This window comes from Macaca fascicularis, chromosome 3 (genome assembly GCF_037993035.2).
Source record: "Macaca fascicularis isolate 582-1 chromosome 3, T2T-MFA8v1.1".
In the NCBI taxonomy this organism is placed as follows: domain Eukaryota; kingdom Metazoa; phylum Chordata; class Mammalia; order Primates; family Cercopithecidae; genus Macaca; species Macaca fascicularis.
In genome coordinates, this window is record NC_088377.1 from 100,082,567 (window position 1) to 100,105,093 (window position 22,527).

A 22,527-nucleotide genomic window follows, 5' to 3' on the forward strand; every position below is an offset into this window, starting at 1 on the left:
TTTTATGTGACCCTGTAGCCTTCAAGATGAAGACCCAAAGATACAGGGAGAATGGTCCATTTTTATGCCTAGGTTCAACAAAGTATGGAGAGTTATGTAAAAAATATGATTGGACAAAAAGGGAGATCCGATGCTAATAGACTGAATGAGGAAACCCAGCAAGGCCTGTCTGTCTAGGTTCTATCGGCCTCTCTGAGCATCCTTCCTTCTGGGTGTGGGACAGGACCCTCTCTGGAAGGGGAGTCTGATGACCTACAGTAAAACAAAGTAGGTCAGATCATTTCTTTATGGCCAGGTTTTACACAGAAAGGGAGGGGGAGTTAGAGTCATATTTTGTTATGGCTGGCTTTGGGGAAATGGGGTTCTGGTTTCTATAACCCACCTTGGGGAAGAGGAATTTTAGTTTCTGGTATGGCTTGCCTCTGGGGAGAATGTGACTGAGAGACAGCAGGGCAGAAAGTCAGATAAAAACTTTTTGCTTCTGAGGTGGCTTTGGAGGCCTTCATTTTGGGGAATTGTTTTCTGCGTCCCAACACTAGTTAATTTATAAAGGATACAAATGAACAGCCAGATGAAGAAGTGCACAGTGCAAAGTCCAAAAGAGTCCCATGCGCAAGGGCGTCTATCTCATGGAGCTGGGGAGTGCCACCCTCTTGGCATGTGGCTGCATTCACCAACATGGAAGCTCTCCAAATCTCATTGTCCAAGAGTTTTTATAGCGCTCAATCTCCAGCTCCCACCTCCTCCCATCCCAGGAGGTGGGCAGGTGGGCTGAGACTTCCAACCCTCTAACCACTCAGTCTTTCTGGTGACCAGCCACAAATACTCCTTCCTGGAAATCCCAAGGGTTTCAAGAGTGCTGTGCCAGGAACCACGGACAAAGACCAAATCTATTTAATGTAGCACAGGAAACCATTGACCACATTCACAGTTGTGCTCCTATGCCTAGCACAGTGCCTGGCACATGATAGGTGTGCAGTCTATATTTGTTAAATGAATGAATGAGCTAAAAAATGAATGCATTATTTCCTTGAAGTGTGGAAGAAGTTCCCCCAGGCCCAGGGTGGCAGAGCTGAGTGCTTGCCTTGGAACCCACTTGAGTAATGAAATACACCTGGTGCCAGTTTTCCAGGAGTGCCTTGGGTGGATTTGGAAGAGTGTCTCTCTTCACAAGAGAAATGCCTTTCTTTGTTAGCTCCCTGAATGACTGCCCTAATGGCACCCCAGGGGAAGAAGCTGTCTTCGGGATAAATGGGACAAAGGCTGCCTTGTTTACAGACCAGCCCAGCAGCCCTCCCTCCTCCTCCTAAGAAATGCAACCTCAGGTGGGGCTTCAAGGAACTCTGTGCTGGCGTCGGAGGAAGCCCCCTGAGAAGCAGCCTCCTAGTAAATGAGTCACTGGAAAAAGAAACCTAAATCCACTGGAAAGCAAAGTTAAATGGGATTGTGCAGTCCCAAAATGGAACAGAACTTTTTCCCCCACTTCCTTTCTCTTCCTGAGGAACAGATTCCCAGAAATGTTGAATAATATGGTCTGGCTCTCTGTTCCCACCCAAACTGTATCTTCTGTTACAATCCGAATTGTAATTTTCATGTGTTGGGGGAGGGACCTCGTGGGAGGTGACTAGATCATGGGGGTGGTTCCCCCATGCTGTTCTTATGATAGTGATGATACTGACTGAGTTCTCATGAGATCTGATGGTTTTATAAGGGACTTTTCCCTGCTTTGCTCTGCACTTCTCCTTCCTGCCACCATGTGAAGAAGCATGTGTTTGCTTCCCCTTCTGCCATGATTTTTAATTTCCTGAGGCTTCCCCAGCCATGATGAACTGTGAGTCAATGAAACTTCTTTCCTTTATAAATTACCCAGTCTCTGGTATGTCTTTATTAGCAGTGTGAGAAAGGACTAATAAAGTAACTTGGTACCGGTAGTAGTGGGTGCTGCTGTAAAGATACCCATAAATGTGGAAGTGACTTTGAAACTGAGTAACAGGCAGAAGCTGGAACAGTTTGGAAGGCTCAGAAGACAGGAAGTTGTGGGAAAGTTTGGAACTTCCTGGAGACTTGTTGAATGACTTTGACCAAAATGCTGATAGTGATATGGACAATGAAGTTCAGGATGAGGTGGGCTCAGATGGAGATGAGGAATTTTTTGGGAACTGGAACAAAGGTGATTCTTGTTATGCTTTAGCAAAGAGACTGGCAGCATTTTGCCCCTGCCCGAGAGATCTATGGAACTTTGAACTTCAGAGAGATGATTTAGGGTGTCTAGTAGAAGAAATTTCTGAGTAGCAAAGTGTTCAAGAGGTGACAATGCATAAAAGTTTGGAAAATTCGCAGCCTGACAATGCAATAGAAAAGAAAAACCCATTTTCTGGGGATATATTCAAGCCAGCTGCAGAAATTTGCATAAGTAACAAGGAGCCAAATGTTAATCACCAAGACAATGGGGGAAAATATCTCCAGGGCATGTCAGAGACCTTCAAGACAGCCCCTCTCATTAGAGGCCTTGAATCCTAGGAAGAAAAAATGGTTTCATGGGCAGGGCCCACGGCCCTGGGGCTTTGTGCAGTCTTGGGACTTGGGACCCTGCATCCCAGCTGTGGCTAAAAGGGACAAAGGCACAGCTCAGGCTGTTGCTTCAGAGGTTGCAAGCCTCAAGCCTTGGCAGCTTACATGTAGTGTTGGGCCTGCAGGTACACAAAAGTCAAGAATTGAAGTTTGGGAATCTCCACCTAGATTTCAGAGGAGTATGGAAATGCCTGGATGTCTAGTCAGAAGTTTGTTGCAGGGGCAGAGCCCTCATGGAGAACCTCTGCTAGGGCAGTGCAGAAGGGAAATGTGGGGTTGGAGCTCCAACAGAGTCCCCATTGGGGCACTGCTTAGAGGAGCTGTGAGAAGAGGGCCACTGTCCTCCAGACCCCAGAATGGTAGATCCACCAATAGCTTGTCCTGTGCACCTGGAAAAGCCACAGACACTCAACATCAGCCCATGAAAGCAGCAGGGAGGGGTGTTGTACCCTGCAAAGTCACAGGGACAGAGCTGCCCAAGGCCATGGGAGCCTATCTCTTGCATCAGTGTGACCTGGATGTGAGACATGGAGTCAAAGAAGATCATTGTGGAACTTTAAGATTTAATGACTACCCTGTTGGATTTCAGACTTGCATGGGGCCTGTAGCCCCTTTATTATAGCCAATTTCTCCCATTTGGAATGAATGTATTTACCCAATGCCTACACCCCCATTGTATCCAGGAAGTAACTAACTGGCTTTTGATTTTACAGGCTCCTAGGTAGAAGGGGCTTGCCTTGTCTCAGATAATACTTTGGACTTGGGCTTTGGGTTAATGTTGGAATGAGTTAAGACTTTGGGGGACTGTTGGGAAGACAAAATTGTGCTTTGAAATGTGAGAAAGATGAGATTTTGTAGGGGCAAGGGGCAGAATGATATGGTCAGGCTGTATGTCCCCACCCAAATCTCATCTTTATCGTAATCCAAATTGTAATTTTCATGTGCTGGGGGAGGAACCTCGTGGGAGGTGATTAGATCATGGGGTTGGTTCCTCCATGCTGTTCTCATGATAGAGAGTGAGTTCTCATGAGAGCTGATGATTTAATAAGGGGCTTTTCTCCACTTTGCTCTGCACTTCTCCTTCCTGCCACCATGTGAAGGAGGACAGATTTGTTTCCCCTTCTACCATGATTGTAAGTTTCCTGAGGCCTCCCCAGCCATACTGACTTGTGAACCAATTAAACCTTTTTCTTTTATAAATTACCCAATCTCGGGTGTATCTTTATTAGCAGAATGAGAACAGACTAACACATTGGAGTAAAATGGAATCAACCCAATTCCAACTAAAGTCTCTATTAGGACCATATTAATGATTCTCTTCAGTCACTTTCTCATCTGTTCTCTAATTTTTTTTAAAAAAACTAAAGATAGGCATATTGTTTTTGTTATTGCCAAAACTGAAAAAGCATGACTACCAATAAAAATGAGAAGCCTAGATTTTATTTCATTGACAGTAATGCTCAAAGGATTATAAAAATAAGACATATTGGTATTCAAAGCATACACAATTTGAATGTTTTCATCAAATAATTTAAATAAAAATAAATATTTAAAAGTCCCCCAATTTAAAACTTTTGTGCTTTCAAATGTGTATTTTTCTTCTAAAAATTCAAAATTTATCTTTAAAATTAAGAGGCAAAATACAAATTTATAATACATGAATATCTGCTATAATGTGAATGTTTATATCCCACCAAAATTTAGGTGTTGAAATCTAATCACCAAGCTCATATTATTAGAAGGTAGGGACTTTGGGAGGTGATTAGGTCATGAGGGCTCTCACAATGGGATTTGTGACCTTATAAAAGAGGTGTGAAAAGCTTGTGAGCCCCTTTTGCCCTTCCACCATGTTAGGACCCATAGAAGGCACCATCTGTGAAGAAACAGGCCTTCAGCAGACACTGAGTCAGCTGGTGTCTTGGCCTTGGACTTCCCAGTCTCCAGAACTATGAGCAATAAACTTCTATTGTTCATAAATTAAACATTCTAAGGTATTCTGTTACAGCAGCCTGAATGGACAATGTCAAATATTTAAATAAAAATTATTTAAATGAAATCATTTTAGGAAAATAACACCATTCACAATTCTACTGTTCAACATCCATCTAGCTGCCAATATAGAAAAAAGGCATCACAATTCATGCATATTATATGATGACCTACCTAAAAAAATTTTTCAAGTAACATTAGTTACTTAATATTGCAAAATGGTCCCCAGTTGCCACATGCATCTGTGTACTTTGCCAATCTGTGAACACCCCCAGATCCAAAACCAGGAATTGAAACTCAAAGAGAGCAAGGATGCCCGCCTCCACTGGGAAATGATACTTCATATGCAAGAATCTACTGTAGTTTATGCTGTTTTGGGGGAGGGTTTGACAAATTACTTGATTTTTCATTTCTGTTTTCTAAGTACTTATGCTGCTCAAATTCTCCTCCAGACCCAAGGCCTTGCTGGCCCAAGTGAACAATGGCAGAAGTCTCAAACCTTCCTGGCATCCAGAGGTAGTCTCTTTGGTCTCAAGGACACAGGCAGATGTGATCTGGGGCCTGAGGCCTGAGGAGTACTGGTCACAACAGTGGCTATTCAAGGACATGAGTCACACTCTTCTAGTGCCAATCACCAAATAGAACAGCCATGTGTTCTTTAACACATTTATTTTTGCGTGGTTTGTGATACCGGGGCCTTCTAAAGCAGGAGTTGGCAAACTTTTTCCGTAAAGGGCCAGATTGTACATATTTTTAGCATTGTGGTCCATAGGGTTTCTATTGCAACCATTCAGCTCTGCTGTTGTAGTGCAAAAGCAGCCAAAGACAGCTTGTAAATGAACGAGGGTGACTGTGTTCTAATAAAACTTTATTAACCAAAGCAGGCCGTATTTGGTCCAGTTGGTTGGCCCTTGTTGTTAACTAACACACAAGACCCTTGGCAGGGGTCTGTGTTGCTTGTATCTAAACCCAGTCCTGACTTTTTCATTTTTATAATTCTATGATTTAAAGGATAAGATCCAAAATAGAAAACCTTTATGTTCCTCAGCTAAATTTCACCCAGTTTTTCATAGCTGTGATGGGAATGCTAGTCTTCCTAGTTGTGTGACCTTGGGAAGTCACTTAAATCCTCTCACCTTCAGTCTCATTTGTGAATGGTCTACTTGCTCTATCTTGCTCCCTCGGGGGATTGTTGAGAAAGTAAAAATAACATGATGATGATGAAGATAATGATGATGGTGATGATAATGCTTCTCATTTGCAAAGTGCTTTTTAGTTTTCCATTCAACCTTTATAAGAATCTTATGAGATAGTATCAACCCCATTTTCAAATGTGTGGAAACTGAGGCACACAGAGTGTTAATAGCTTGTTGAGAACTACCAACTGTAAACCAGCAAAGCAGGTCTCAAAACCAGGACTCTTGAATCCCAGTGTCAGGCCACTTTTATTTCAACTATGCAGAGTCTTTATGTAAAATATGATGTACTATGTAAACCCAGTCCTTTTTGAAACACTATTTTATTCATCTTGGACCAGGGACACAATGGACTATAATTGTCCTAATATTTAAACTTTACCATAGACATTCTCTCAAAATGCCTGTGACACATTTGAGTCATTACTGAACAAACATTATTTATCTCTATATCTTGGGTTATGCTGATAGGAACAGAAAACATGCCAGCTTTATTAATTTCTTCCCATATGGGCTTTTTCATTTGGCTGCCAATGAGTGAGCTCATTGCCAACTCAGCAGTGAGTTACATTAACATGGATTCCTCTATTATCTTGTCCAAAAAATGGCTCTCACCTGTACAGGTACAACATGTACCTTAAGGATGACACTCAGGAAGCTCTCCTGTGCTTGACAGGGCTCAGTGATTAGACTTGATGCTGCCTCATGTGTCATGGCTGTTTATCAAATGGTGAAAATTTTGCTATTGTAGATTCTAAATCAAAGTTGAATCTCTTTCATTTTTGTGGGATTACAATTTGTCAAACAGCTCTTGTGTCATGGTTTGGATCCATGTCCCCACCCAAATCTCATGCTGAATTGTAATCCCCAATGTTGGAGGAGGGGCATGATGGGAGGTGATTGGATCATGGGGGTGGTTTCTCATGATTTAACACCATCCCCCCTTGGTACTGTCCTCCCGTCAGTCAGTTCTCATGGGATCTGGTTGTTTAGAAGTGTGTAGCACCTCCCCCCTCTGTCTCTCTTGCTCCTGCTCCACTATGTAAGACGTGCTTGCTTCCCCTTCATCTTCCACTATGATTGTAAGTTTCCTGAGGCCTCCCCAGAAGCAGAAGCAGCTATGCTTCCTATACAGCTTACAGAACCACAACCCAATTAAACCTTTTTCTTTATAAACTACCCAAGCTCAGGAATCTCTTTATAGCAGTGTGAGAACAAATTAATACATCTTGAAACTGGACAGTTTGACATTTAAGGTTTGGAAATGTTTTCTATTTTTTTGTTTGTACAATAAAGGACATAATAAGAGTAGTGTCCATGACTCAATAAAAATGCAATTCTGACTGGCTCAAACCCATGAGCTCTATGCTTCCTTATATTTTCATGTAACTGTTCTCTCACAATGTTGTTCTTTCTCACATGATTCTACAATTTTAATCTCATAAAGTTGTGCTGCCTAACATGGTAGCCACAGATCACACATGGCTATTGAAATTTAAATCAGTTAAATGTGAAAAGTCACTTCCTCTAGCCAAATCTGAAGAGCTCAACAGCTATATGTAGCAAGATACTAAACTGTATTGGGTAGCACAGATACAGAAATTTCTATTATTGAAGAATGTTCTATTGGACAGCACTGTACAATGGATTTAGAAACTAAGACTGACCCACTTACTTTCTTCTTTTAAACCACCCATACTAAGATCAAGACTCCCAGCAACAACAGGTACCACTACATGCCATGTGCCATGTACTGAACTAAGCCCTTAGTGTATAAAATCTCATCAAATCTTTGTAATAAGCTCATGTTATTATTAAGATTTATTTAGAACTTGAAGCTTACATAGTAAGAGGCAAATTTGAACTTTGAACCCAGGTCCTTCTGGCTCCAAATCCTACGCTCTTCAATAGTCATCTATACCAACTCCTCCTTCTTCTCCTCCTCCTCCCCCGTTAACTCTGATGTAGGCCTGGCCAGGCAATCAGGGATAACGCCAAGGCTAAATGCCATGCTGTACCCTGCCAAAAGCAAGGGCAGAGCTGGGCACGAGTAGGCAGCTTGAATCATCTTGGTGGGGGTAATTCAGTCTCATCTAATTTTGGGACAAAATGAAAGCTGTGTCCTTCATAACAAATGACTGAGACTTTTCACAAACTGGATAATTTTCCACTGGAAATACCCAAATAAGAGTAATCACTAGTAGATCTGTTAAGATTGGTGAGTAAAATTTGACATTAACCAAAAGAACTGAATGTGTTGGCTTATTATTATTATTCTCTTCATTCTTTTCTTTTTGAAAGCGCTGATTTCATCCCCCACATCCCATGTGCCAGTTATTATTACATTTCTGTGTTTCAAAAATTTTCTCTGGGCCAACTCGGAGAAGGCTGGCTCCTGCCCCTCATTCAAAGCAAACAGCCCATATGTCTCCCTAAATGTTGAGCTTTTACTTTGAAGCTTAAATTTAGTTTTGTTTTTTAATGTAAACAAATCTGCAGATTAGATGGCAGAAATGTGTGTCTCTAGGAGACAGCCTATAGCGTTTCTTTAGCTGGTTGCGAAAACTCCATGTTTCGCATCGATCATGGATTTCTTACTATAGTCTTTCTACTCTTTCTTCTTCTTTTTTTTTTTTTCCTTCACATGTGCTATGGTTTGGATATAGTTTGTCCTCACCAAAAGTGATGTTGACATTTGATTCCCAATGGGGTAGTGTTCGGAGGTAAGGCCTAGCAGGAGGCATTTGGGTCATAGGGGCAGATGCTTTATAAATACCTCGGTGCCGTTACTGCAGTGGACAGTGAGATCTCACTCTGGGAAGGCTGGATCAGGGAAGGGATTTGTTCCTACAAGAGTGGGTTGGTATCAAGCCAGGACGCCCCTTGGATTTTGCCCCGTGGCGCATTTCCGCTTCCCCTTTGACCCTCCACCATGTTGTGACGCAGCATGAAAGCCCTCACCAGCAGCTGAGCAGATGCCGGCTCTCTGTGTAAATCACCCAGTCTCAAGTATTCTCTTACAGTAACACAAAGCAGACTAAGACAACACGGTTCCCTGAAACTTGGCTTCTCAGTTGTCAAAATTTACCCTCTCCCCTTTTTTAATAGGTCATAACTTCGCCAGAGTAAGTAACTCCAACTTGGAACAAGTAAGACTGAGGATTTTCCCCAAAATGAGTTCTCATAGAAATCATGGTAAGCCCATGAAAGAAAATTTCCTTGGAATTAAAAAAAAAAAAAAAAAAAAAAAAAAAGCCATACAATTGTCAGGATCTAATTCAGCCTCATCAAACTTCATCTAAAAGCAATGGTGCTGGATGGCGGAATGGAGAACTGTGTGACCTCCCTCCCAGGACCATGGTTCTCTTGAATCTGAATATGTTATTTCAGATCCAATCATTAGACCATTTATTAAATATCCATCTGGCATATCAGACACACTGGGTAATTAGCAGTGATGAGTAAGAACACAAGAGCAGACCAATTATAAAACCTCCTCCTGTTAGTCGTATAGTTACCAATTATCACACACAAGCCAAATCTTGTCCATAGTCAACATTAAAAAAAAAAAATCTATTAACAAGGCAGGCTTTTGAGTTCATGATGTCAGGATTGTGCTGAACTGCACACATCAGAATGGAAATGTATTAGGTCAACAGATAGAGTGAATAATACAAGATAATAAGATTCAGAAGAGTCAGAACCAAAAGAGCTGGGACCGGAGAGAACCATGTGGCCAAAGCTGAATGTCAAGATTTCATGACTTGGGCAAAATTGTTACTAAGCTTAGTATTGTTGCTTTGAGGGGTCTACAAGCTTTGAGGGTCATGAACCATGGCTACTTTTACTCTCCCTCATATTTTCAGCACCAAACAGCCTCCAGCTTATAGTATGTATTCAATAAACATTTTATAAACTAGTGACTAAATGAATAATAAAGTGAAATTTGTCTTTTTGACCAAATTTTCTGTCTTTTGTCACAAGTACTGTCTCTCTTGGTCAAATTCTTGAAATACCTTGCAGACTATGATAAGCAATGGCCTGTTACTCAAACGTTCCTGATTTGTTTGGTTTTTTTTTTTGGTCTTCATCAAACCTCAACTACCTTAGAACCCTTTCTTTCAGAGCAGTTCATTACATGAACTTATTTATACTGGTTAATGAATGCAAATAAGTGGACCTATTCCTTATAATAGGTTTCTATTTTAACATTTTAACATCATGGTTAGGAGTGAGGACTTTGGAGTCAGACCTGGATTGGAATCTGCCACTTAGTAAGTAAGACCTGGAGCAAGTTACTTAGACAGTTAGTTTCCTCATCTGTAAATAAGGGATGTAAATAGTACAATATCTATTTCATCGTGTGGTTGTGAGCATTAAAAACAGTCTCCACACAGAATGCTTAGCTCACAGTAAATCATCAGTTCTCAGAGTGTCTTCGCACACTCCAGCATCACCATCACTAGTCAGTTACGTGTTAGACATGCAGATTCTCGGCTCCACCTTAGACCTTTTGAATCAGAAACTCTGGGGGTAAGGTCCTTTAATCTGTGTTTTAATGAGGTTTCCAGGTGATTCTGATGTAAGCTAAAGTTTGAGAACAACTGTAGTAAATGTTAGCTGTAATAATAATAATAAATTATAGCTAGCATTTAAATTATAATAATGTGTTGATATTGTTATTAATTTGACAGAGACCATCTAGAATACTACTTTAGTTTAGTTGTGTTCCATCCAAGTTCTGGGAAGTCTGGGGGGCTCATGGAGATGTATGGGAGGCTACTGCAAAATGAGGAGGGGCAAATCACAAAGAGAGATCTAGGTTGTCCCCAGCTCTGCTTTGACAAGTGAGCTCAGCTTGATCAGTTTTATATACTTCCGTTCCATTCCATATTAAGTTTGCTTGACAAAAGAGTTCTGCTCTGAGATAAATCTTGAAAATCACTGCCTTGCCCAAAGTGCCAATGGGAATTGGACTGGACTATGAGAGGGAAACAGGAGACCAGAAGATTTTCCTGGGCTGCTCCGCACAAAGGATGATTAACACCAGCCCTGCATTCAGATCCACACTTCACAAACAGTCTTTGGGAACTGGGCTGGGCATGGTGCCTTTTGTCAGACATCATATTATTCAGTCCTTACAAGGTGTTACTTTCCCTTCTGTTCACATAAGAAAATGAAAGTGAAAAGAAGTTAAGTAACTTGTCCAAGGTCAAGTGGAGCTAGTGAAGCTGGGACTAGAGGCAGATCATGTTATTCTGAGATTTGTTCTCATTCTCCAGGAATGGCTACTGGTCATCCTGAGTGGCTAACACCACCCCCCAGGGAAATCAACCCTAGGGTGCTGGATGGACTCTGCAGGCATGTCAGATCCTACTTTTGGACTAATGGACAGCAGGCAGCTGGCTTTTGCTCCACCATTGGCTCAGCACCAAGGCCTGGGACAACTTATTGGTTCCTTACAAAGTGAGTCATGGTCACAGAGAATTAGAAAGTCCTCAAATTTTGGAGTTCAGAGGGGCTTTTCTCTATTGGCAAGTCAGTCAGGCTAGGAAGATGGTCTCAATACACTAGATGTGTAGGAGTAGGGAGCTATGAGTACAAGAATCTGAATGCCAACCCTGTAGCCATGCCAACCTATAACCAGATTTATTGCATGGTTTTAGGCAAGTCAAGTTTAGTCCTTTACACCTTGGTCAAAGGCCTAAGTAAATGGTCAAACCTTTTACTTGCCATCCTAGGTGAACTTTGTTTTTTTGTGTGTGTTTTTTTTTTCTTTTTTTTTTTGTTTTTTTTTTTTTTAGAGTTAGAGTCCTGCTCTGATGCCCAGGCTGGAGCAGTCATGTGATCATAGTTCACTACATCCTTGAACTCCTGGGTTCAAGCAATTTTCCCCCACTTCAGCCTCCTGACTAGCTAGGACTACAGGTACATCTGCCATGCCTGGATAATTTTTCATATTTTTTTGGTAGAGACGGAGCCTTGCTTTGTTGCCCAGTCTGATCTTGAACTCCTGGACTCAAGAGATCCTCCCACCTCTGCCTCCCAAAGTGCTGGGATTAGAGGCATGAGTCACTATGCCTGGCCCCAAGGTGAACTTTAAAACCTAATTAAATAATATTGAGAGATCTTTAAGCTCCTTGGAAAGTTGCACCAGACAAATATTTTTGTCATTAACTGCAGTATTACTTATTCACTTATTAACTCATTGCAGAAATGTTTATTAAGCACTTACCATGTGCCAGGCATTGTGTCAGGTGTTAGGGATATAAGGATGAACAAGCCAGTTGTGGTTTTAGCCTTCTAAGAGCCTATGATTTGGTGGGAGTGGAAATCTTTGGGAATGGTCTGTCCTGTGCTGATTACACAGAAGTGCTGTTAAGTATTTATTATGTTTTAGGCACAGTGCTAAGTGCTGCACACAAATTATTATTTCACTTTCTTCTCACACTGATCCTGTGAGGTAGGAATAATGATGTCCACATTACAGAAAAGGAAACTGGGACTCAGAAAGTTTGAGTAACCTGCCAAAGTAAAGCTCACTGTTACTAAATGATGAGATCTAATTTTAAAACCATGCTCTTAGCCTCTATATTACAGGTATTTATGTACATATATGCCCATGTATAAGGAATATCTTTTTCAGTGCTTTAGAAGGATACATATGACCTTTAGCAAGTTTCAATAAATATTTATTAAATCAATATACAATTTGGGGTGGAACTACAGATAGAAAGTCCCAGTTGAGGAGATGAATCGGGGTGGTCCTGGGAACTGGAGTAACTCTTCTGAGGAGCACTGAAAAGAGAGTCCACTCAGTGGCAGCCCGAGAAACAGGCTTGGGAGGAGAGGGGTGCCCGAGATTGAAGCTGGGTTGCCGAGAAGCCACAGCACTGGAATCATCCCTGCCAGAAGTTTTCAGGGAGCAGTGGTGGCAGAGATGGGGCGAGAAGGCTGACACCTGCCATCTTTCCCAGCTGTCACTGCAGGGCACTCTTTGATCAGGGACTGGGCTGTTTCCACTCAAAGGGCCTGGGAGAAGGTGACCCACAGAGAAGGCCGGTGAGGTGGTGACTGGCTCTCTCCTGCTCCTCTGGCCCGCCTCCTTCCTGGAGTGGCAGTGTTACACACATGGCCAGTTTGTGGGTCTGGGTAGAGAGAGATGATTTACCTGTGGTCTGTGGGGTGCAGGACTGGTTTGAAAGGTGACAGCATTTTTATCAGCTGCTTTTATAGACAGAACACCATTTGTTCCTCCGTTTATCACTTCAGCTTCTCAGCTTTAAATTGCATTCTGTTTTGGAAACCCATGCTAATTTGCAAGTCCCATGTTTCTATTGTTAAAACCAGATTACTCAACATCCCTGGCTAAAAGAGTACTTACTAGAGTCACATGAAGAAAGAACTATCATTGTTCCCTTTATGTTCAGGCCACAGCAGAGCACAATCATGGAGGATCCAGGGTTGCATAGAAGGAAGCAGCCAAGCATTGGAGGTCGACAGGCCTGTACCCAAATCCCAGGTGTTCTGTCCTGTGTGGGCTGACACTAGGATGACCTGTGACCTGCTCCTTGTATTCACACCCTGTGTAGTGGGGGTGCCTCCTCTTAAGTGTGGGTTGGTCTAGCAACTTGCTTCTAACCAAAGGTGATGGGGTGTTACTTCTGAGATTAGGTTTCAAGAGACTGTAGCCTCCCTTACCAGCAGATTCTCTATTGCCTTCTCGGGTCACACACATTGATAAAGTAAGCAGGCCCATGTGGCAAGGAACTGACGGTGACCTCCAGCCAACAGCTGGCAGGAACTAAGGCCCTTGGTCTAACTGCTCAGATGGAACTGAATTCTGTCAACAACTGTGGAATGCCTTAGAGGCAGATCCTTGCCCGGCTGAGCTTCCAGATGAGCCTCCAGCCCTAGCTGATCCCTGGATTGCAGTCTCATGAGAGATCCTAAAGCAGAGGATTCTGCGGAGACACACCCAGATTCCTGAGGCACAGAAACTGTGAGATAATAAAGGTGTTTTTGTTGTTGTTGTATTTTCTTTTTCTTACCCTGTTGCCCAGGCTGGAGTGCAGTGACAATCATAGCTCACTGCAGCCTCAAGCTCATAGGCTCAAGCCTCAGCCTCCAGAGTAGCTGGGACTATAGGTGCATGCCACTATGCCCGGCTAATTTAAAAAATTTTTTTTATAGAGATGGGGTGTTGCTATATCACTCAGGCCGGTCTCGAACTCCTAGCCTCAAGTGATCCTCCTGTCCTGGCCTCCCAAACTGCCAGGATTACAGGTATGAGCCATGTTACTTGGCCCCAATATGGGCTGTTTTAAGTTGTTAAGTTTATGGTAGTTTTCTAGACTCTAGTAGAAGATAAGACACTTCCCACCATACAACGCTCAGTTTTTTCATCTGTCAAGAGGGCAGGATAATAGTAAAAGTGAGGTTAATAATATATCTGCCTCTTGGGAATTAAATGAGCAGCTGTGTGAAAAACTGTACACATGTTGGAGTTGTCCTGGGTTGGAGCTTGAAGAATAGAGTGAGGGATGGGTGGAGTTACTCAGGAGTTGGCGGGACTTCTCTGCAGCCATGAAGCTTGCAGAAGGGGGATTCAAAGACGGGATGTCAAGGGAAGGGGAAGTTGGGAAACCCAGAGACCATCAGTGGAGTTCAGTCAGACCAAGTTGGACATTCAAAGGAAAAGCAGGGAGCAGTGCTAAGACTAAGACAGAAGGAGTTTTTGATAGGTGCCAGTGATACCAGTGTGTGGGAAGAATCTATTAGGACCCTATAGTTGTTTAGATTCATAGCAGAAATTGATTTGTGTTAAAGACATTGGAATCCAGGGCTTGGGTGCCCACACACTTGGCTCTGGACCCCACCCTATCTTATTAATGGGACTCTCCTCCTCATGCCCATACATCCTAGGGGCCTTGTCTTCAAATGTGATTCTCCAAACTCTTCTATCCATCTGCCTGCTCAGCATCTCCACTTAAGATTCTAATGGGTGCCTGACATTTAACACATCCAAATCTGAATGCCTGGTATTTCCTGTGCACTCTGCTCCAGCTGCAGCCTTCCCCAATTCAGTCTAGCTCTGATGGCTTTACAAGAAACTGGGATGATAGAGGACAACAGTAACCTTACAGTGTATATTGTAAAAAATGCAAAAATACAGATGTAAGTATATAGAGTACAGATGGTCTTACAAAAGTTCAACTTTTGATTTTTTGACTTTAAAATGATGCAAAAGCAATGCACATCTCTGAATTCTGAATTTTGATCTTTTCCTGGGCTAGCACTATGTGGTAAGATTTCAGCTGCCAAGAGTCAGTCACACAATCATGAGGGTAAACAAGTGACACCTTACAGTGTGCTGCATTCAATAAAATTACATGAGCTATTCAGCACTTTATTATCAAATAGCCTTTGTGTGAGATGATGTTGCCCAGCAGTAGGTTAATGTAAGTGTTCTGAGCATGTTTAAGGTAGGCTGGGATAAGCTATGATGTTTGCCAGGTTGGTTAAATGCATTGTGACTTATGAAATTTTTGCTTATGAAGTTGAGGGGCATCTGTATACGGAGCAAAAAACGAAAGTCTCCTTCCTTTCCTCCGACTGTCCTCACCCAGAGGTAACCACTGTGCACAGTGGAAAGTGCAGCCTCCTGGACCTTTTCCATGGCCTGACTTAGAAAAAATGAAAATATACATTTTTAAATATAATGTGATTGGCCTACACGTATTGTTCCCCTGATATATTCTTTCTAGATAACCATGTATATTGGAATTGTTCCCATCTCAGAACCTGTAGCTCTACTGCAATTACATGCTCATGACTTGGGTTTTCTGCTATTCTTTTTTCTTTCTGTCCTTTTATTTAAGATTACAAGCAATGTTACACTGACCACTATATCCATAACATGCAATTACTTCTCCAGGATAGATTTTGAGAAGTGGGATTGTGAAGTCAAAGGGTTTGCACATAAAGTCTTAATAGAGACTGAGAAACGATCTTTTAATGTGGCCGAGCCAATTTACGTTCCCGCCAATAGTGTGTGCCAGTGCTTCCGTGCCAGTGCTAGGCATTATCAATCTTGTAATATTTGCCAGGAATGAGGCCTTATTTTAATTTGCAGTTCTCTAACAGCTAGAGGGCTTGAACACTTTTTCATATATTTATTGGCCATTTGTATTTTTTATTCTATGAATTGCCTCTCTGTGTCCTTGGTTCATTTTCCTATCGGGTTATTTAATCCCAAATTACTAGTGGAAAATCTGAGGACTGGAGAAATTGAATGAACTAGCTCAGAGTCCCGCAGCTAGCAAGTGGCGGAGCTGGGACTAAGGCTGGTTTTGTTTCTCTACAGCGTACACTCAACCACCAGGCTGGTTATTCTGTCTTCTCAGGTATAGCCAGAGTTAACTAACGAATGGAAACCTAAAGGCTGCCTAAGGAAGCTAGCTAGTATCACTCACCTACAGAGGGGTAGCCCTTCCTGCATTTACCTGAGACAGCCCAGCTCTATGTTGCAGCTCTCTCGTGGGTTTTGGGTGCCACCAGCTAGGCTGCGGGAAATGGGAGGAGTCCAGGGGAGGCTGGGTCTGCAGGAAGGAAAGGCCTCCCCATCAGACCTTCTGGCCAGCCTCTGTGACTGTGCCCTGCAATGGCCCTGGCTGCCCATTCTACTGCTTTTTGTGGTTACATTGCCCTAAAGCCTCAGGCAGCCACTGCTAAATTACCACCTATGGCTTGTGGCCATTTCCTTGCTAAGCCAACTGGACCAAAACAGTCCTGGCCTCTTGGTGCAATTCATTTTCCAAAATCCAAACCTAAAACTCTGGACTGCTCCCTGAGTTTGGCAGAGTTCAGCTGTAAATGAGGAGAGGGAACGTACAGGCAGCTGCTACTGTCAACTCATCTGACATCACGCCAGGGCCGGCCTACCATTGTGTGTGACAGAACAATGCCTTCTCTGGCAGAGGACGCTTGCAGTCTTGCCCCTTGGTGTCTGTCAGGGACTTGGCCGACTTCTCAGCAGACCAAGAGTGCTGCGTGTGGCCAAGGAATGCCTTCTCTATAAATAGAAGTCATTTGCTGTGCTTCCAATGGGCTGGCAGCCTGAACAGCATCAGCACCATGTTGTACATTCTGCACAGGCCCAGCTGTGGGCGCAATGGTGCAAGATAAATCTGGGAGAGGAGGTGGTGCTGTTGGCAGCCAGCTCTTCAAATCCCGTAGCCTGGGGCCACCACAGACCAGCACTGGCAGCTGCAGCTAGTTTCATGGGGAGTCCAGGACTCACTGACCCATCTTGGGCACAGATTCTAGTTGTCTATGTACACGAGTTACAATGACTTGGGCTCCCTGAAGTTAACACACACCTTGCCAGGAGGAAGGACAGGTGGAATCTGGTCCCAGTCAGAACCCAGTCTGCCACCCAGACTCTAGGAAGGTGTCAGAGCTCTATTACAGTTCTCTCAAATCCAAATTCCCATTCCCATCTTTCAGAATAGCAAGGTAATGCCAATTTTTCTATGGGGTTTGAAGCAGAAGGGTCAAGTCTATGGTTGGGGTGAACATACGTGGTCACCAAGGCCTGCCTGAACAGTCAGCAGGGAGAAGGGCAGGCTGCCAGTCAGTAGAGGGAGAATGTGTCACAGCAGTAATGAGAAGGGAGGTAAGAACCCAGAAGTAAGAAAGGAACAGCAATTAGAATGATGTAACTGGAAAAGGAAGGCAGATGGACGCGAGAAACAAATAGGGTTTTGTATTAGTCAGTTTTCACTGCTATGAAGAACTACCTGAGACTGGGTAATGTATGAAGAGGTTTAATTGACTCACAGCTCCACATTACTGGGGAGGCCTCAGCAAACTTACAATCATGGCAGAAGGCAAAGGAAAGGTAGACACCTTCTTCTCAGGGCAGCAGGACGGAGTGAGTGCCAGCAGGGGAAATGCCAGATACTAAAAAAAACCATCGGATCTCATGAGACTCACTATCATGAGAACTGCACAGGGGAAGCCGCCCCCATGATCCAGTTACCTCCCCCTGGTTTCTCCCTTGGCACTTAAAGATTATGGGGGTTATGGGAATTACAATTCAAGATGAAATTTTGGGTGGGGACACAGCCAGACTACATCAGGTTCTGAAGGCACAGAGTCTCAAAGGCCAGCTGTGCCAACTGCTTCCATGGAGTCAGTGGCCCAGCACTGGTGGACCGGCCCCAGGAGGTCTTCAGGAACCTGCCCTACTCCTTTGGGGATCATGAAATCGTGGTGCCTGATGGCAGATGATGAGGATTCTTAAACAGTGTTTGAAAAGAAGCCTCATCATTCCAGGCTTCTGGTGACTCTTGAGAGCAGTGAGCAGGAGCCTGGATGTCCACAGTTCTAAATGTGAAAACCTAGGTGACTTCATTAGAGAAATGCCACCCCAAGCTCCCACCTCTGCCTGCGAGGCACATGGAGCATTTTTCTGCCCCCAGGCCATCCCGCTGGAATGGGGCAGTTTCTGAATCTTCCCAGAGATGGTGCAGAGGCAGGCAGCTTTGGGAAAGCTACACCAGTGATCTGAAAGTGCTCTTGTGCCCGGGGCAGCCTCTACCTTAGGTTGGAAAGCAGGAGGGGACACAGAATGCGTTCTTGCCTTCCCACTAGAATATGTCTAGGGCTATGTCTGCTTCATGACTTTCCAATTGGCTGATGACACTTTCTGGATGGTCATCTAGGGATCATGGGGTGGGGGCACAGAGACCTGTACCATCCACCCCCTCCAGTTCCTATTCCCCGATATATCTGAAAATCTCAGAGACTTACCAACCACATGCCCAACTGTTGGAGACCTGAAGTCCAGGGCATGGGCACAGGAGCTTGCATCTTGGGTGCTCTGACTTCCAGCACCTGCCACTCAACACATGAATGAGTGAGAATGCGCTGCTTTGAGAGTGAAGCAGCCTTCCCATGTCCCCCCCCACAGAAAGAGTAACACTGCCTTTCATTTCCCCATGACCCATTCATTCATTCCACAAAGGTTTCCAGAAGGCCAGGACTGTGCTAAACACGGGGATTTTGTGAAGAACAGGACAAAAAGAGCTTTGCCTTCATAAGGTTTATGATCCATCATGACTGGCAAGAAACAAGTAAACAAAGAAATGAGTACAGAATGACCTATTTAGATAATGACGTCTGCCTTCTGACTTCTTCTGAAGTGTAATCTTCAACTGGCCAACCTAATGGCGTAATTACATCATGGAGAGTGCAGTGAATTTCTGGGAGTCCTCTGATTCGGTCTAGGCTCGCTGTTCCTTTTGCAATACTTTCATCTCCTTCCTGTTGGGGCCAATAGATGTACCAAGGGTAGTGTTATCATTTTTCTATGCAATCAAGCACTGCTGCCAAATACAACTTGACCTCTGCTCATTCATGTCCCCTAAATATCACAGAAGCAATGTGACATTCTAAGATGAGAGACGCATCATGCCTTGGAGTTAGGCACAACCAGCTGCCCCCAGCTCTGTCACCATGTGAGCTTAGAAGGGAGACTTTTTTCCCCCCAAGTTTTGAGATGTTAATGGAGATCACTGTGGCATCTGTACAAGGATTTTATCTTTATAGAATGAGATGCGTTAGGATCATGAAGAAATTTTGCCCAGCTCCTGGCACCCTAGTCACATTGTGATGAATCTTGGCTCCCTGTAGACATGGTGAATGACATGGTAAGCCTGGAGGCGGGCTCAACCCAGGGTTTCTTAAAGTGTGGTCCATGAACCACCTACATCAGGACCTCTGGACGTATTTGTAAACTGTAAGCCTGGAGTATTTGTAAATTCGCAGCTTCCTGTGTCCAGCAGACCCCCGGAGTGCAGCCCAAGAATCTGCATGTTTCACAGGCACTGCCTCTGCTCCAGCCCCACCACCAGGTGATTCTTAGGAGCCTTAAAGTTTGAGAGACTTGCTGGCCTTGATTGGTGAGCCAGGCTTTTGTTACCCTGCGGTTGCCAATAAATCACTTTTTAATGGTCAACTTTAAGCAAAAGAGCTTTCACAGGTGTAAAGAGCCACCTGACCCACAGCCTCCTCACCAAAGTACTTCCTATGGGGGAAGGGAGACTTTGGGGACCTTAGCCTTCCTCTGCCCTGGCTAAATCCCCTCCACTCAGCACCTAAGGGCCACCCAAAGGAATTACTCACCCTATTTCAGCGGGATGGCAAGACCCAGCTAATGTTGTTTCTGGACATACTGGTATGTCAGGAGGGTGGATCTGCTAGGAGCTTGCTTATAGGAGGACCCAAGGAGCCTCAGTGGGCAGAGCTCACCCTAAGGAAAACACGTCAAGCTCATAAACTGGGTTCATGGGTGACAATGGCAAGGCTGGATGAAAAGGAGATTCTGGCTCTGCTACTCAGAGCAATGTCCAACTGTCTGGACTCATGCCCCTTCAGTGAGTGGCTGGAATAAAAGATGAATAAAAATGGAGCGAGCTGTCACTGGGGCATCACTCATTGCTCATTGGTGTGGCACTCTCTGTAGTCACTGGCAGCAACACCCTGGACCACACACCCAGGTCCTCACCGCCTTGTGCTGGCAGCTTCAGGGTAAACACTAGTGGGCAGTGGCAGGAAAGTGGGCTCCTCTGGTGGGTGACCTTTTGCCCCTCTGTGGGCTCTGGCAAACCCATTGCCATTATGGGGTTCTGTAGCATCAGAAGAGAGGCTGTGCATTAAAGCCAGGGAGAACACCGGGTGCCATAGAAGATGAACTTGGGAAGCACATGAGTCAGCCCCCGAGGACCACCTCCTGGAATACTAGGGAGGAATATGAGAAGGGTTGGGAATCCCCACAGGATGCGATAGAGTCACAGAAATGTGAATTTGTGAGTTGATGTGACTATCTTCTTACCCCCAGGCTGGTATGGTTTTGGGAAGATGGATGACATCAGCAAATGTTCTGAGGTTGGGAAACAGGATTAGTCACCCGGCCCAAGAGGATGAATTCCCTAGTTTCTGTCTCCTTGGTGACATCACTGCTCCAAAGCATAGCATAAGATGGTGCCAGATAAAAAGTTCTATTTCTAGAGGTCTCATAAAAGTGCCATTATTTTGTTGATGGAGTAAGAGGTCAAGGTCACTGTATTTCCCAGTAGCTGCCCTGCTCCACTCCACATATGGAATGCTCTTCCACAGCAGCGGGCAGGCAGGACTGTCCTCCAGGGAGAAGAACTCCTAGCGGCAAGCAGCATACATGGCTCAGTGTTTTACTTTTATCAAAATCCTATCTTTAGTAACCAACACTAGCTTTCAGATTGAATTTTTCAAGAGCATGTGGCCAACTGTGTTTGTGTTCTTCCACAGTTTAGGGTATGGGGTCAGAATAGGGTTTGAAAAGCACCCCAGGGAATATTCTTTCGTGTACTAAGCAAAGGCTTGGCCAGCGTTCTGAAGAGCCGAAACCCTGCGAATGGATTTGATGAGTTCATTAGCATCGAGTGAGATGACAGTTTTGGCTTGCTTCTGAATGACAGGTTTTTTCAAAAGCTTGCGAGGTGAACATGGAGAAGATGCGTCTCCAGTGCCATGGGGGCACCAGTTTGTGCTTCCAGAATCAAATCACTATCTCACTTAGCCTTGCTTGTAACCAATTACAGGAGCTATTTGGGAGCTGGCCAGGGTCAGAAATGGAGTCTTTGAAGGAAGGGGAAATCAAGAGACATCAGGATAACTTTAGCTCTACCATGAAGCATAACCCACTCCTCAGCCAAACCACCAGTTTTAGCCTGGGGATATGAGATAGGCAGGAGGGTGGGAGATGATGGCAGAAAGCAGATCGGATCACGGCCCTTGTGAGGGTTTTGGTCAACTTTACATATACAGGACGATAAGTAAGCATGGCAAAGAATGGCTAGGCCCCCTGCCATCCTCCACTGAGAAACCTTGGCCAGGTGAGCAAAGTATGCTTCTATCCGAGAAAACTGGCTGGCCCAAGCCCCCTGGAGTGAAATCTCCACAAAACACCAAAGAAACAATCCATGTGCGCTGAGATGACTTCATTCATCCCTTTCCCTTTTTCGACTCCCTCTTCCTCACTCTCCCCACACATCATCCCAACAGGAGGAAGGGAAAGGACTGCTTAAGTATCCAGGGTTCTCTCCAGCCAGAGCTGCCATGGAAAGCCAGCTGGCAAACAATGTGGCCTAAACAAGAGTCATTTTTTCATACAGGGAGTTTTCTCTGAGTACGGTTTGAAAACTAAGGCCACTTGGAAATATGAAGGGCATGTTTTGTATTTCCCAGAATGTGTGTATGGGGACGGTGTCTCATTCTTCTTCGCTTAGGGTGCTTTCTGCTGCTTCCTCCTACAGGAATGTCCTTCGTGAGTCTTGCTTTTCCTCCTGTGTGCTGGCAGAGAGAGGATGGTGGCGCGGCCAACACACGTTTGTGACTGAAGACCATGGTGATTTTGTAGCATCCCGAGTATTTCACATCCAGGCGGAGGCTCCGCCCTGGGCGCTGCTCCTTGGGTCTCCTTTTCTAGAGAGAGATGAAGACCTCGGCGAGGGGCATGTTCTTGTGGGGAGGTCATCGCTGCTGGGAAGGAGAGGACATGCTTGTTGTCTAGTAAAGGCCTTGATGACACCCCATATTAAATTCAGGGAATGAACCTCTTTATTACAAAGTGCTCCATGTCAGGCAAGGTAGGAGAGAAGTGAGGAAGCGTGGGGTCTAGTGGGACAGACAGACCCGGGCCAGCTCTCCCAGATGCATCTAATGAGGT

The 22,527-nt window shown here is 44.3% G+C and overlaps 1 long non-coding RNA gene across 1 annotated transcript; it reads left to right on the forward strand.

Moving 5' to 3' along the window:
• Window positions 1-1,733: 1,733 nt before the first annotated feature.
• On the forward strand, window positions 1,734-22,393 carry LOC141409874 (uncharacterized). Its single transcript, XR_012432563.1, has 2 exons — window positions 1,734-1,831; window positions 22,115-22,393. It is a non-coding gene; the product is annotated as an uncharacterized lncRNA (long non-coding RNA).
• The last annotated feature ends 134 nt before the right edge of the window (window positions 22,394-22,527 follow it).